General features: G+C 39.4%; 1 pseudogene; it reads right to left on the bottom strand.

Moving 5' to 3' along the window:
• Positions 1 to 4,433: 4,433 nt before the first annotated feature.
• Positions 4,434 to 12,181, bottom strand: LOC122361664 (annotated as a pseudogene).
• Between the last annotated feature and the right edge of the window lie 3,340 nt (positions 12,182 to 15,521).

The following is a 15,521-nucleotide window of genomic DNA, read 5'->3' as shown; positions in this document are numbered from 1 at the left end:
GACACACCCATGATGCATCCACTTCCTGTCAAGATTCGTGAAGTCCATGTACTGGATCTTTCGTCTCATGCGTCACCGCTAGTTCATATCTCAGCAGCAAGTTGATACAAGTCATTTTGTTCACGCTCAGCAACATTTAGGTCAGCACAAATGTGTAAAGTCAATTTAAAAGAAACTCCTTTAAATAAAAAAAATGGACCACACTTACTAAGACATTTCAGTTAACTTTACATGTTTTAAAATATGATATTATTTATTAATTCTCTCATAAGATATAAATATGCAGTAATTTTAATGTAGGCAAATTTTATGCCAATAATAAGGCCCTGAATCTAGGCGAAAAACTCTTTGTTTGCCAACACTGTAGGACTGTTAGTTTTGGAAAGGACATCGTGAAATAGCGTGCTTTCCAGTTATATTAATGTTCCCTTAGAGATTAAGACCGGATGTCTATAATTATTGCTCAGACCAGTGTTTTGGAAGGAAAACGTGAAGCGTCGCATTCGACTAATGCGTTTAAACAAGGGCCAATCAGATCACAATACTAACTGTGGATGTGGAAGGCGCGACCAATCAGCTTTCAGAACCGTGCCCCGCCTCCTGCCTTACTGACCGACTTTCTCCAACCACGAGCCGTCAATCAACGGTCCAATGATGCGCCAACAGCGACACCGTGTGGTCAACAACTTCTATGATCTCGAATGCTTTGAAAGGCAATGTACGTTATTAAATAATAATAACAATAAAAATAAAGGCGTCATATATTCCTCCTGAACTTAAATTGTAGGACAAATTTACCATTGACCTGTTGGATAATTTGCTTATTACTAGAATAACATCAAATATTTTAAGTTTTTCGTCTCCATCCTATTGAATTGTCAGAATGAAAGAAAATGCGATGCAAACAGCTTTTGTTGTTGACAAAACAATTTTTACAGACACGAATTCAATTTATGAACCATTTTTGCATTGCTATCGGTTATTAGCTGTATCTAAAATGAACCAAATTATTGGAACGAAAGCTACAAAAATCTTGCAAGATTTTTCCAAAGGTAAAACGCACAGCAGTAGGCTATCTGCGTGATTTCCATTGTGTGCCTTAAAAGGAATTGTATTCGGCAGTTTGGAGACTATTCAAGCTGGTGCACGTACATCAGGGGAGTTTAGGGGGCCTCCATGGAGCCACTAAAACTGCTGATATGCATTCCTGTCTTAGACGGGTGGAGGACGTTGGAAATGTGGTCAGGAAATGGGACTAAATTATCCCCTCCATATGTTTTTCTCTCAGGCAAGCTGCTTTACAGAACATCATTCTTTAAAAAAAAATGTCACAGCATAGGCTCGGCTAAACGAAATCACTTTAGGCAAGCTTTATGTATGTTTTGAAATCAAACATGAAATCAAAATATCAGTGGTAAATATAAAAACGATCAATATGATCGAACAATTGCGCTAATACTTTTTGGCGATTTATCAATAATCTTTTTCTTCGGTCTCAGAAGATCACTGTGGCTGTGACCCAAACTCCTTCTCGATCGTGTTCATGAGGTCCTCTTCTGAAGCGTCGTACACAGGCAGGGCCACAGATGAGCCGCCACCAATTGCAGAACCTCTGAATAACAAAAAGAGGGTTTTTATGGTTAATAAAGGGGTTTTGTTATTCATAAGACATCTAAAATCCAATGTAAAACCTACAAGTAAAATATTAATCATTTTCAACAGATATCTAAATCGTCAAATTATACAATGTGTGTGTGCAACACTCTTTACAGTGAGCTTACATTAGTTAACATGAATTAACAATAAACTAAAATATACTAAATGCTATTAATGTAAATACTAACGCATCAAAAGTTGTGTCTGTTAATATCATTTAATAGAGCTAACATGTTTTTATGAGCGCTGTCAAGCAATTACTTGCATCCAAAATAAAAGTTTTGGTTTACATAATATATGGAGTGCGTGTTGCATATATTTATTATGTATGTAGAAATACAAACACATGCATGTATATATTTAAGAAAAATAAGTTGCTTGTATATTAAACATATTTATACATAATATAGAATACCACTACGTAAGTATATAAATGTATATACATGTAAATATTTTCCAAATATATACTGTATGTGTGTGTATTTATACATAATAAACAGTGCACATACATATATTATGTAAAAAAAAACCCCCAAAAACCTTGGATTTGGATGTGATTAATCTCAGTTAATCATTTGCCATCACTAGTTTTTATTAACCAAGGTTAACTAAGATGCATTATGCATTAACCAACACTGATGGGGCCTTCCTGCAAAGAGTTACCACACCATCAATGTTCATTTTTATTTTACCTTACCTCTCAAAATAAAAAGAGAGGATTTCACAGTTAATACACAGGATTTTCATTGTCATATGATAATGACAATGGTGACAAATCCATTATTGACAGCTAAAGACAACAAAAGATCAAATGTATCGCACAATGACTTTCTATGCATGAACATTACAGACCAGTGCTCTCCACCAAGCAGGAACTCGGCGGAAATGATGCGTGTCACTGAGCTCAGATCAATAATCGATAGACTTACGGAGCTGCCGCTGCGCTCTCTGTGCTGGCACGGTTCAGCGGCTCCCGGGGAGGCCCGCCTGCTCACAAACACAGGAAACAGATAGGCGTTCCTTACTTAATGGCTTTAATCGCTTCTATTAATAATTTATCGTTGATTCTGGTCGCCATTGACCGAATGGAAAAAAAAGAAGCCGTAGCATTTTAATGTGAAAACTAAAAAAAAAAAAGGAAAAAAAAAAAAAGACCTGAATGGAAGTTGGCGCGTTAATTCCGTTTTTGTCACGTGCGCTGCCACCGTAAACGTCTCGGTAGTGAAGCGCAAACATTGGCATCTTATAAGAAGTCCTGTTCAGTGATATATCAGGGTTGTCACAGTCAGCCAGGATTCTGTCCACTTCCTCGGCGAGGTCGACGGCTGAAAACTCAGAGGTACAGTCTGCCCGGGCTCTCCTCCCGACGGACACGCGCGGATCCGAGCGACCAAACCAACGACTTTCACCCCGGCGAACGTCGCCGCTGGAGACAGCTTCCTCCGTTACCGACACAGGTGCGACTTTTTCATTCTGCTTTTGACGCGCCCATCTTTCAGAAAACGCATCTCCGCGCCATCGTTGTGAAATACGCCAATTTCTACGTCTATTCTAGAGACTATTTGAGCAGCGGATGATATCAAGTAACAAGACAAATTGGCATTTTGGAAAAAAAAACAAACAACAACAACACGCACAGTTATGTTACATCTGTAAAGTCTTCTTTTTTATTGTTAGAGTTGATACATTTGTTGCGAACAGCGACAAAACTGAAAACTACAGCTAAGCTCTCAAAAGCAGCGAAAAGTACGCGCTCGCGCTGCAAGCACGCGACGCGCGCGGGAGCGCTGTGGATGACGTTCTGCGTTCAGAGGACCAATCAAAAACTTTGTTTACTGACCGCAAGCGTCGCGTCCACCTCCGCCATCTGTCATAATAATGTAAGTGATCTGGATCTTTAGTTATAACAGCTGCTTGGCGAAACCTTGCAAGAACTGCTGTTTCTCACACTGAAACAATAAAAACCACGTTAAAACACCGATACAAGCATGTGGCTTTTATTGAATCAAACGTAAATCCATACAATGCATCGATTTTCAACATCATCATTTTTTTAACGTGACTAAAGCGTTCACCAGAGGAAGCATCTAAATAAAAACATAAAAACATTTTTTCTAACTTTTTTAAATGATTTTGCGTCTTTAATATAAAGGTGACGTGAAACTTGAATGAAATATTATCAGAATTTAAAGTTGCACTGATATTTGCAAGTGTACACTACGTGACAACACATAACAGATACGATGAATTAAGTTCTAGATTATTTCACAACATTTTTGTACTTTATTCAGTATGAGAAGTTTAGAAAAAAATTACCGCTTCCAAAAAAAGGTCAAATACACTTAAACATTTTGTTTCATTTAACATATCACTGTGAATTTGAGATTAATAATAATAATAATAAATTATATTAGCTGAACAATTACCTTGCAAATAAATACATATATAATGATAATAAAAAAACACTAATCACTAGCCAATGATAAGCACAATCAATGCAAAGGAAATTAATGTACAGTGAAACTATGATGCACATGGCTAAATTACATTCTACTTTTTAATATATTATTTAAAATGCTATCTAGTAGCTACAGTTTACAGCACATTTTAGACACCATAAAGTCAAGGACAGTTTATTCATTAACTACTGCACGGCAGTAGGTTATTTAAATCGCTATTAACTCAGCGGCACTTTCAGCCAAACCGCACAAGCTGCTATTACTTAGGGCACTGAGAAAAAGGGGGCAAGCTAAATGTTTTTTTTTCCTGCCTTTGAATTTAAGCAACAGACCACATCTTTTCTTTTCATCAATGTTGATCAATCAGTCAACCTCATTTGGATTCCTGGCTGTGCTTCAGAAAGTCCGTGGTTACTGTGCGGCAGGCCAGCAGTGTCAGCTGTTGTCATGGTAACTCTGTTTCCTCCGTCACTGTATGGTACAGCGCTCATGGCTCTGCTCTTCACTGGCGGGGCTGCTGGGCTTCTGGCCTTTTCTTTTGCCTTTAGATGGAGCAGCTGAACCGTGATCGATAACGTGCTGCAGCAGGTCTTTGCTCTCGCTAGGTGGCAGGTTGTAGAAGAAATACTGCGGCGCCATCTGAACGAACCTGTCGCACGCAAACGGCAAAAGAACCGGGTGATTAGAGAGCATGGGAGCGCGAATTGTTTAAATGGTTGAAATGAAAAGAGAAATGGCTCGCTAGCCTCATATGAAAAGGAGAGTTAAAGATTCTGTTTTTTTTTAAGTGAAACAAAATAATTCATTTAACTATTAAAAAAAAGACAGTGAGCTAAACTTAATTATTGCTGAGAAGGAAGATATAAAACAATTATATTTGTAGAAATAAATAATATTTCATTTAAACAAAGCATAACAATAAATGCATTTTACTGATTATATTAATGATTTTAAAAATATTTTCTTTCTAAAAATATATATATATATATATATATATATATATATATATATATATATATATATATATATATATATATTATTTATTTTGGTATTTCTAAACAATGCATGTAAAACCTCTAGCACTGTGACATGATTCTTAAAGGAGACACTTCTAAAGTTCTCTTGTCTCTCTTAGAAAATTTGTAACTGTTATACATTATTCTTATGACTTCATACGATCTCACTAGTACATGACTGATCAATCTGCTTACTCCCCACTGATGGCTAGGATTAGTAGTGGACCATCTTACTTTTTTTATAAAAATAATCAAAAAATTATTTTATACAAATCAAATAGTACAGATTCATATGAAATCAGCACCTCATTAAACAGTTGTTTGATTACAAGATGCATCTGCAGATAAACTACTCCTAAGTACTGTATCCGTTCAGTCAGTATGGAGCTTTGGGAAGTATTAAGCGGAATTAACAGAACAGAATAATGAAGTCACTTTCTGAAACCAATACAGCTGGACATTGTTTTCACTGCAAGTGTTAATTCTCGCAGGTTTAAGTCTGGAGTACACTACGGGGATTTTGCCCTGATTTTACAGTCTGAACAAGCTGACGCTAGTTGAGGAAAGTCAGAGCCAGTCTGCAGATTAAAGCTGACAGATTCCACAGAAAATCTGGTAGTGTACCATGTTTACAGATTTTAGCTTCAGACTTTGATTCTATCCAGTCGGAGGATATCAAAAATGTTTGATATTTTCAGCTGATTTTAGAACACATTTGTTTTCAGTTGTCATGCGTCTCCTAGCAACAAGGCGTGAGTTTTTGCGTGAGCTTGCTGTGATCGAACAACTTGGTACACTACCAAATTTAAAAGTTGTTGCTCGGTCATGTTGTATGATTCCTAGTGTTTTTAAAATCTGTTCAGATTTTTAAAAGTTGTGTATTCTAGCCTTTAGTTTTCTAGACAAAGCGGATGATCCAATACGTACTCATGCGCTGAGATCTGAGAGACGGTTCTGACACAGTTGTTCTCTGAGAGCGTGTGCTCATGGTACAGAACCCATTCCGGTAGGTTCTTCTTGTGCATCTCGGTTCCGTAGCCAGACAGGGGTGGATCTGAGCCCGCGTGTTTATGGGTCAGCATGAAGTAATTCCCTGACCCGTCAATGTCCTCGCCACCTGGAAAACCCCAAAGAGATTAAACAATGCAAAATGCATTAGAACAGCACACAATCAGGGTTTCAGACGCACTAAACACACTAAATTTGTAAACCACTGTGCCGTTTGCTAATCTGCCTTCACCACAGACGTTACTGCGCCAGTGCAATGATTTGATAGAAATTAGTGCACCATTTCCACTGTTGTGCATTAACACAGTGCACTTTGGAAAGAGATTAATCCTCTTTCTAGTTCAGAAACATTAGAAGTCGCCTGAGTACAAAGCACAACAATATGTTAAAGTTTTAAAGGGTACATGATATATCCATACCTGCATGAAGAAGCCAGCTAGTAGGGCACGTTTGATGTTCAAGCTGTTGCTTTTAGAGCCAAAGGCAGGTAAAGACACTGGCAGCTCTAGCCCGTTTCAGGATTTCTGTTAGCTCAGAGCGCATCGCATCGGCCGTCTGAGCGCAGACAGACTGAGAAATGGTCTTCACACCACCGTTCCACATTAGAGTCTGAAAAGCGCATGCGAATGTGAATTCAACACTTTTTTAGATTTTGTTAGTCAGCTACTGTCTCGTTTAATTCAGAATAATGGCTGTTAATAGACATGCATGGGGATTATAGTCTTACGTGGCTTCAGTTAATTGCTTTAAAGCACAAAATCACTCACATGGCCCTTCCTTAGCATATTTGTAAGCGTTAAAGATGTTAATAAGAGTGAAGTGGTCTCCATCTGTATGCTGGAACCTCTGATGACACAGTAAGGCCTTCTGTCTCAGTTCCACTGGGGTGTAAGAAACAGCTCGGAGCTACATAAAGAAAGAGAAAAAGCTTTGTAATCGATCATAACATATATATTTTAATAACGATGATAATTTGGTATTTGATATTTAAATTGAAGGTACAGCAACTGTGAGCTGACATGCGTTGGAGCACAGACATAATGGAAACGCAGACACATGGTGGTACAGCTGTTGAGTGGATTGTACTGAGACAGGATTACCTGTTAACATTGCAGCTACGGTCAGCACTTCCGCTCACACAGTCAAATTCGCAAGGCGCAAGCAAAGTCTTAGCCATCTGTGGCTCCAGAGGAAACTCTGACATGATAATTCCAATCTCGGACAGATTTCCGTCGTCATCCAAAGCAGCAAGATAATCAAGTTCTTCTAAAGCTTGCATCAGGCCTTCTGGATCTATCATAAAAGTGGAAAAATATTAAATATGTTTGAAAATGTGAATAACATTCAAAATACTTTGTTTTTCCAAGTATGCTACTAATATATTCTAGGAAAAAACATAATTTAAAAAGAACAATAATAACAAATATTATTTATTTATACATATATTATGTAAATAAAAAAATAAAAAAATTTGTATACCTAATGTGTACCATACATGTTTATTATTTATATATAAATACATACATGCATGTATATATTTCAGAAAAATATGTTGTTCATATATTAACTTTATTTATAATGTAAATAAATGCAAACATTTTCAAAATATATACTGTATGTGTGTGTATTTATATATACATAATAAATATACAAGAACACACACACATATTATGCAAACAAAACCTCTATCTATCCATAAATCTATCTATTTGGCCAATTAAAAAAACTGACCTGATAATTAAAACTAAAACCTACTGTATTGAAATGAATGTCAACAGCCTTCACAATTAACTGTAAAAAAAAATGTTTCGAGTTGAAAAACTGGAATAAATATAAAAAGCTAACAAAGTTATAAAAGCAATAAAACAAAAATCTAAATGAAAATTCTTCAAAATGCAAAAAAAAAAGTTTATTTAAAGTTTTTTGAATAAATGCTATAAAAATATATAAACAATACTAAAACCATACTCAACTAACCCAAATAAAAGGAGTTAATTAACATCTTTAAGAACAGCTGTCTAGAACATTTCGATAAAATAAGAACAAAACATTATTATGAGTTGTTAAAGCTGTAGGTGACTGTAAAAAACTCCAGCTAGTATTATTATCATTGGTTCACCCGTGAACTGTAATGCATTTGTCCTATTGAAATGCCTGTTGGTCTGACATTTCAGACAGTAAACAAACAACAAACTCTCACTAATCTGCAGCACAACAAAAGCGCCTCACATATTTGCATCATGAGATAAACAAGTTCATCTAGTTCATCCCACCGTGTTGTTCTCAGAGAAAAGCTGTTGCCGCAGCTCCACTAATGATGCTGCTCATCTGACTGGTGTGTTTTATGGAAGCAGGTTATCTTTGGAACAATGAACCCAGTCAGAGCGCTGTCGGCTCAGCTAACACACGGCTCACCACCTCTTAATACCAGCAGCGAGCAGGACAGGCCCATCTGCACCCTTACTGTGAGCCAAGAGAACCTGGCTGATCCCAGCTTTGCTTGGCTATTGTAAACGGCGGATAGCGAACGACTTGTTTGTGTTTAGACGGACTGCTCGGATTCGTGTGAGAGATCCTATGAATGATTTCATGTGATTACCTCCAATATGTGAACGCAGCGTATACAGAGCGTTTGCTGTTCAGAATCAGTGGCGCAAAAATCACCTAAATATACAGAGACTTATATATATATATATCTTAATATATCTAGAGACTTACTTTATAAGGATCCTTTTGATTTGGAAGTAACCACATAGCAACTGTGTATGCGCCTTAATAATATAGGGCTGTGTTTTCAGAGATTTGACTGAAAGTTCGATAGATTTGATCAATCGTGTAAGAGAACTGCAGCTCACCTGGTCTGTCAATGAAGTCGCAGTGGCTCAGGCCGGCAATTTCCATGCGCTTCAGGAAGAGCACAGTGGAAGTGATGTCAGACTCAAGAATATGAGGACACTCTCAGCAGGAAGTGATGTGTCCTCTTGATACAAACAGAAACACTTGCCTGCAAAAATAAAACATTTCGGGCACATTCAGATTCAGTGCAAGCGACAACTTTTATATTTGTTTATGTTCAGCCATACTGCATTTATTTGGTCAAACATTCAGTAAAATAAGTGATATTGTGAAATAGTATCACAGTTTATAAGATTAGTTTGCTATTTTAATATAAATGTTATGTGATGAAAAATCTGAATTTTCAGCAATGTTTCTCTATTCTTCTGTGTCAGGCGATCATTCAGAAATAATTTTATACATATTTATACATATGCTGATTTTAAATTATTAGCAATGTTGAAAACTGTTGTGTTGCTTAATATTGTTTTGTGGAAAAAGCATGATAATATTTTCTTTGAAAGTTCCAGAAAATAGATTTTTTTTTTTTAAATCATTTAATTGATCTTCTGTTAATATTATAAATGTCTTTGCTGTCACCTTAGATCAATTTAATGCGTCTTTGCTGAATAAAATACTTTCTTTAAAAAAAATAAAAAACTCAAACCTTTGAATGTTAGTGTGTGTAGAATTTCCAACACTTTTTTAGAAAGCAGAAAGTGCTCACCTGTTGGGCCTGCAAAGTTGTTTGCGGCTCTCCGCTTGGCTCTTGCTGATTGGTCGAATAACAATAGAATTGGCTCTGATTCTAGGATTGTACACCTGTCACAATAAAACATCAAAGTTTCACATCCACAAATCATAATGTATACAGTATATAACTCGCAGATGTCGATGAGGACTAGTATCTATAAAGTTCAAAATAAAAACAAAATCACTACATACATATCTTTTTTGCACTCCAGCATCAATCACAAAGCGAATGCTGTGAACGGCCCAGAACAAATCTTCACTGGGGCTGCAGGTGAGGAAGACTCTCCTACTCTTGCTCTCTTCAGAGAGCATTGAGGGACTGTCTCCTTGCTCAGGGCACAGAGACACCGGCACCAGCTCGCCATGAGACAGAGCAAGATTGGCACCCTCTCTCCGCAAAATGGCATGGGCGCATTCAATCTCCTTGAAAAAAGAAGGGAAAGTGAAGTTTCTATTACTACACAAATGGGACTATCTTCTGTTCTATGCAAGATGCCCCGAAGGAAGGCAGGTTGGTTGGCAAACTAAGGAACCGTTAAAAATAATGATCTGATGTACATTACTATAGGTAGAAAAAACTATGCCCATAATATATATATATATATATATATATATATATATATATATATATATATATATATATATATATATATATATATATATATATGATATGTATATAAATTAATGTCAAAATTTACTTTAGAAATAAAAACTGTATTATATTACATTATATTTTACATTTAAGAGAAGCATTAACTCTTTTTGTATGTAATAATACATCATTCTGTTCTTCCTTTTAATAAAAAAACTTTTTTTTCATTAATACAATGATTTGTAAATAATTTTTTAAAAAAATTCTAAAAAGATTTCAACAATTACAAAAGTTTAGCACTAGTTCGCCTCTTACTTGCTCCAGTTGCCAGAAATGTCACAATGTCTCCATGCTTTTGATTCTGATGTATCTCCAGAGCCAGTCTAAGAGCCGAGCAGAGGTAGTCCTTCACACCTCCTCTCCCACTACCGTACACCACCTGGCACGGCTGCGGCCCATCCAGCGGATCTGAGGGACGCTCCGTAGTGGCGCAGCAGTTTCTCAGCAGAGCGGCGGTGAGGATGACCAGCCTGAGCTCTGGCGCGTGAGGAGCACGTCCTTGAGCAGCCGAGGAGCAGGTCTGTGCTGGCGGTGCGTTCTGGGCCTGATCAATGACCACCACCCGCACTGCTCCAAGAGGGGTCCGACATCATTTCCGGGCAGCACGCGTCTGTGCAGTATCTGCAAAGCAACAGATGTCACGGCAGGCCTGATGCGAACGAAAATGGCGAGCTAGGCGAGCGAGCAGACGTGATTGGATGATAATTTACTCAGTGTTTTCCTTAAGGTCAGTGGTTTCGTTAAGTCAGACCCTCTCAGCTGTTCTCAGCACTGTTCTGGCTCTTTTGTTCGCCAGGCTGACTTATGGCTGCTCTGAAAGCTCTGATGAAGCATATGGGCAGTACGGAAACACGGCAGCTGCCTCGGAGACCCCCAGACCGAACCCCTCAGCCTTTTGTTAGCTTTGCATTGTTTAGATGGACAGGCGCCTCTGAAAAGGAGATGCGCGTGTGGGGTAATGAAAGGGGGAGGTGAGGATTGCAGAAATGACTGGGAAAAAAAAAAATCATATACGCACCTCAGGACGGTGTCGTGGGAGCAGCAGGTCTGAAGCGGGATGCTGTATCCAACCTCATTGCCGATGTTGACATCCATCTCATCGGCCACACGGAGGGCCAGCTCCACCGTGCTCTGTTGATGGATCTGAGTGCACACTACCATGCCGTTCTGGTACTGCGCGGACAGGCAAAACTCTGCACACCACTGAGGGATCTAAACCAAGATTAACACAGAAAACCACATGCTGTAAGGCTATTGAAACAAAACACCCACGAATAAGATAATAAACAACGAATGAACTACGAATAGGTTGCATTTGCCCTACATGTGTGATCTTTTGCGTAAAAGATTGAGATTAATAATAAAAGATGCTATGCATCCCTCCAAAAAATAAACTTAAGTTCAAAATCCATCTTGAACTTGGAATGAAGTTTCAAATACCATGTTTAAAATACCATAAACACCAAATAAAATATTAATACTTATACAAACCGCTATAAAAATGAACATCCTAATATTATGATGAACGCACTAGGCTGTAACGTATAAACCGACCTGAGTGCTTTGTCCTGTTTTAGCTGTGCCAGTAACTATCACGATCTGGCTGCTCATCAAACTGTCCATGAACTCGCATTTCGCTCCCCACACCGGCAGACCTTTTCTTTCTCTCAACGGCTTGTAATATCTTGAAGAAAAAGGAGCCCGTCGAACTGGTTTAGCTCCAGCACATCATCCGTGTCGATATCCTGAGTTTCGCTGGTTTCGGATAGTTTCTCCACATCTGTTGATAGCTCCATCTCCATCGTTGCCCCAACACGCCTCTCTCTCTTTTAGTTGCACAAATAAATCAAACTGAACAAGTCGACCGAATCACGCTCTATTAGTAATGTGACATATTTATGGTCTTAAACAGGTTGCCTCCTCCGGATCAGTTTTAGGAACCCGCGCTCAAGACGTGCAGACCCTTTGTGTCATCGGTTGTCCTGGCTCAGCGAGCGCACTAATGATGTCCGATTCGTGAATGAATCATTTTGATGAATCGGATCTTTTAATCGACCGAGAACCGGTCGTTCTGAAATTGCACTGAATGGGGTTGGCCTTGTGAGTATTTAGGATTTGGTTAAAAGTTACTTTAAAAACAGAAATCTTAACAACTAAATTGGCATGACTGAGCTTTAAAAACATTAAAACATGCAAATGTTTAACCGTGGAATGTAAAATAAAATGTACACTGAATGTGGACACACACACTAAAATCCATTAATCTATGAAAAATTTAGTAATAAACTACGTTCAAATGTTCTCAACCATAGGATTTCTATAAGTTATTTTAGAGCTTAAAAATATATGTAAACTAATGAAGTCTTGAAACGACAACATTGTTTTTCTGGTTATACTTTTTTTATAAATTGAGCAAAACATTTATTTAAAATATTTGAAAGCATTTAACGAGATGTCGCGGACCACGTGATGACGTAAAAGAATCACTAAATCCGGTTCTTTGCTTGATTTGTTCGAAAGAACCGATTCGAACGTCTAGTCATTAGCGCACCGAATCGCCGCTCAGACTAGCGGCGGCAGGAGATTTGAGCGGTCATGTGGTCATTTAATCCCATCACAATAGAGCCCAGGCTGACGAAAGTGACCACAGAGTAAAACAATGATTCGTTCTCAATAACCATACATCGCTCTCATGTTAAAACACGACTAATATATATGAATACGTTTTGGAAACTCGTGTTGTGTGTAACCAAAAGAAAAATGAGTGCTGTCACCATGACAACGTCCGCGCGCTCACAGTCATATCTGCGCGAGAGAGAAGTGCGAGAACAAACACGCAGCACACTCCTACAAAGTAACATCCTCTGTGAGGGATTTCTCTACAGTGCACTACAAGGACACTGACTGAGCCCATGATGAACCCAGGTAGACATTTGATTTGTGTTTGGGCCTGTTTGAAACGTTTAAAATTCAGAAAAAGCTTTATTCAAATCAACAGTTTTGATAATGTAGTCTTGCATACCATGGGGATGCTTTATTCTGCGCTTATAATAATGCAGTAATTTATATTTTAGTCACAGTTTCAGGACCAATTCCGACTATTCTGAAAAACTTTTTACCTCAATAAACCTCTAATTTGCTGCATATTAATAGTAAGGAATAATAATTATGACATGGGGTAGAATTAAGGGATTAAAATATTGTCACATATAATAGGGCATTAATATGTAACTAACAAACAGACGATGTGCTAGTAATGCTAAATTATATATATATATATATATATATATATATATATATATATATATATATATATATATATATATATATATATATTGTAGTAGCCCTGAAGAGTAATGGTCCCCACAAGGCAGCCTGAGCACTTTCAGCACCATGGAGAACCCCCACAAGAATGGGGTCACCAGGTGATCAGGACCAAGGATAGCTCCCACACAGGTGTTCATCCTTGCTTCGCCAATAGGAGCCTCAGCTGCAGGCTGTTGGGTGCGATCAGGAACCACCATATAAGAGGATGGGGAAGCCTCAGTAGGGGAGACCAAGGCAGATGAGCAGAGGCTGAATGCTGGAACCCCTGAACCACAAAAGTGCAGTGTGGCCGTGAGTAGACTGGACACCCCTCACTAACTCTCTTTTCCTCTGCATTCCCCTCAGGAAATTGATGGGCTGCCAGGAGACCAGCCAGCAAAGAAGGAACAGCTTTTAGTTATAGTTTTCTCCCCAACCCCTCTCCCTCACCCTGTTACAAAATAAAGAAATTTGAGTTCTGTTCCACCTAAACCTGCCTGCCGTATTTCCTGAGTGGACAATCTGAGCTAATCTCACCAATTTGGTAGTCAGGGGCTTACATATGGTGGAGAATGCGGGCATAGAAAGCCCAGCTTGTGAAAAAAAAAAAAAAAAAAAAAAAAAAATGGAAGAGGCCTGACTGCCATTCTGCAGGCCCAAACCACCCTCAATGCAGCCGTCACAGAGCTCTGTCGAAGGACTGAGGCCCAGGGCAGGAGGCCTCAAGATTATCTAACCAAGATGACTAAGGATGATGATGTTGAAACCTACTTTGACCTCTTTGAGAGAAACCGCTCAGCGAGAGAGATGGCCAAGGATGGAGTGGGCTAACTTAATTCTGCCTTTTCTGACCGGAGAGGCACAGAAGGCCTGTCGGGATCTCACTGTCCATGAGGCCACCAGTTATGAAATGGTCAAGAGAGCAGTTCTCGCTCAATATGGACTAAGCCTACCTGCCAAAGCACAGCGGAGTTCATAGCTGGGAATACCAGCTTACTCTCCCAGCAAGGGCTCAGGTAACCACATTAACTCGAATGGTGAGAAGCTGGCTGGAGGAAGGAGACGGGCCATCCTCCATAGAGAGGTAGTGATTGACCGTTGCGTGCGCAGCCTGCCAGCAGATGCCAAGAAGTATGTGGCTCAACAGGGACCAGTAAGCGTGGGCGCTAATCGCTCTCTGGAGAACCACCAGGTGACTATGAGTTTGCTGAAGCCTGAGGAGAATAAAGCTACCTCCTGGAGACCACAACAAGACAGAGAGCCTGCGTAAGAAATCCCCTTGAGATAACTCAAGCCAAAGCCCCTGAAGACCCAAGGCAGTTGGAAGCAGGAGAGGCCTCTGCAAAATGTGGTTGCATACCGGTGTTTAAATGTGGAAGGGGGGGCACTTGGCCGGGATTGCCCAGGCAGAGAAGAGCTCATGCCCACAGCAAGCACCACCGACTCTTCAAGACGCCCATGCCATTTTCTCACCACCTGCTGGCCCACGAAGAGGCAGCTGCCCCTAAGTTCCTGTCAAGATTGGAGGCCAAGACACGGAAGCCCTTGTTGACTCTGGAAGCATGGTGACCTTAGTCCGGCCAGAGTTTGCAGGGTCACTCGTGGGAGGAGAAATCTCTGTATCCTGTATTCATGGGGGACACTAGAAACTACCCCACTGCAGAAATAATCATGGTGACGCCTCGGGGCCAGTTCAGAAATCGAGCAGGGGTTGTGGAGCACTTGCCCGTCCCAGTCCTAGTTGGCAGAGACTGTCAGGCATTTGCCGCCTACTGGACAGCCCGAGCTGCAGAGGAGAGAGAGACCTCCCGACCTCGAAGGGGCGTCGTCTAGGCG

The sequence above is a fragment of the Puntigrus tetrazona genome, chromosome 17, assembly GCF_018831695.1.
Source record: "Puntigrus tetrazona isolate hp1 chromosome 17, ASM1883169v1, whole genome shotgun sequence".
NCBI classification, from domain to species: Eukaryota; Metazoa; Chordata; class Actinopteri; order Cypriniformes; family Cyprinidae; genus Puntigrus; species Puntigrus tetrazona.
Note: the sequence above shows the minus strand (reverse complement) of the source record. Positions and strands in the feature narration are given on the sequence as shown.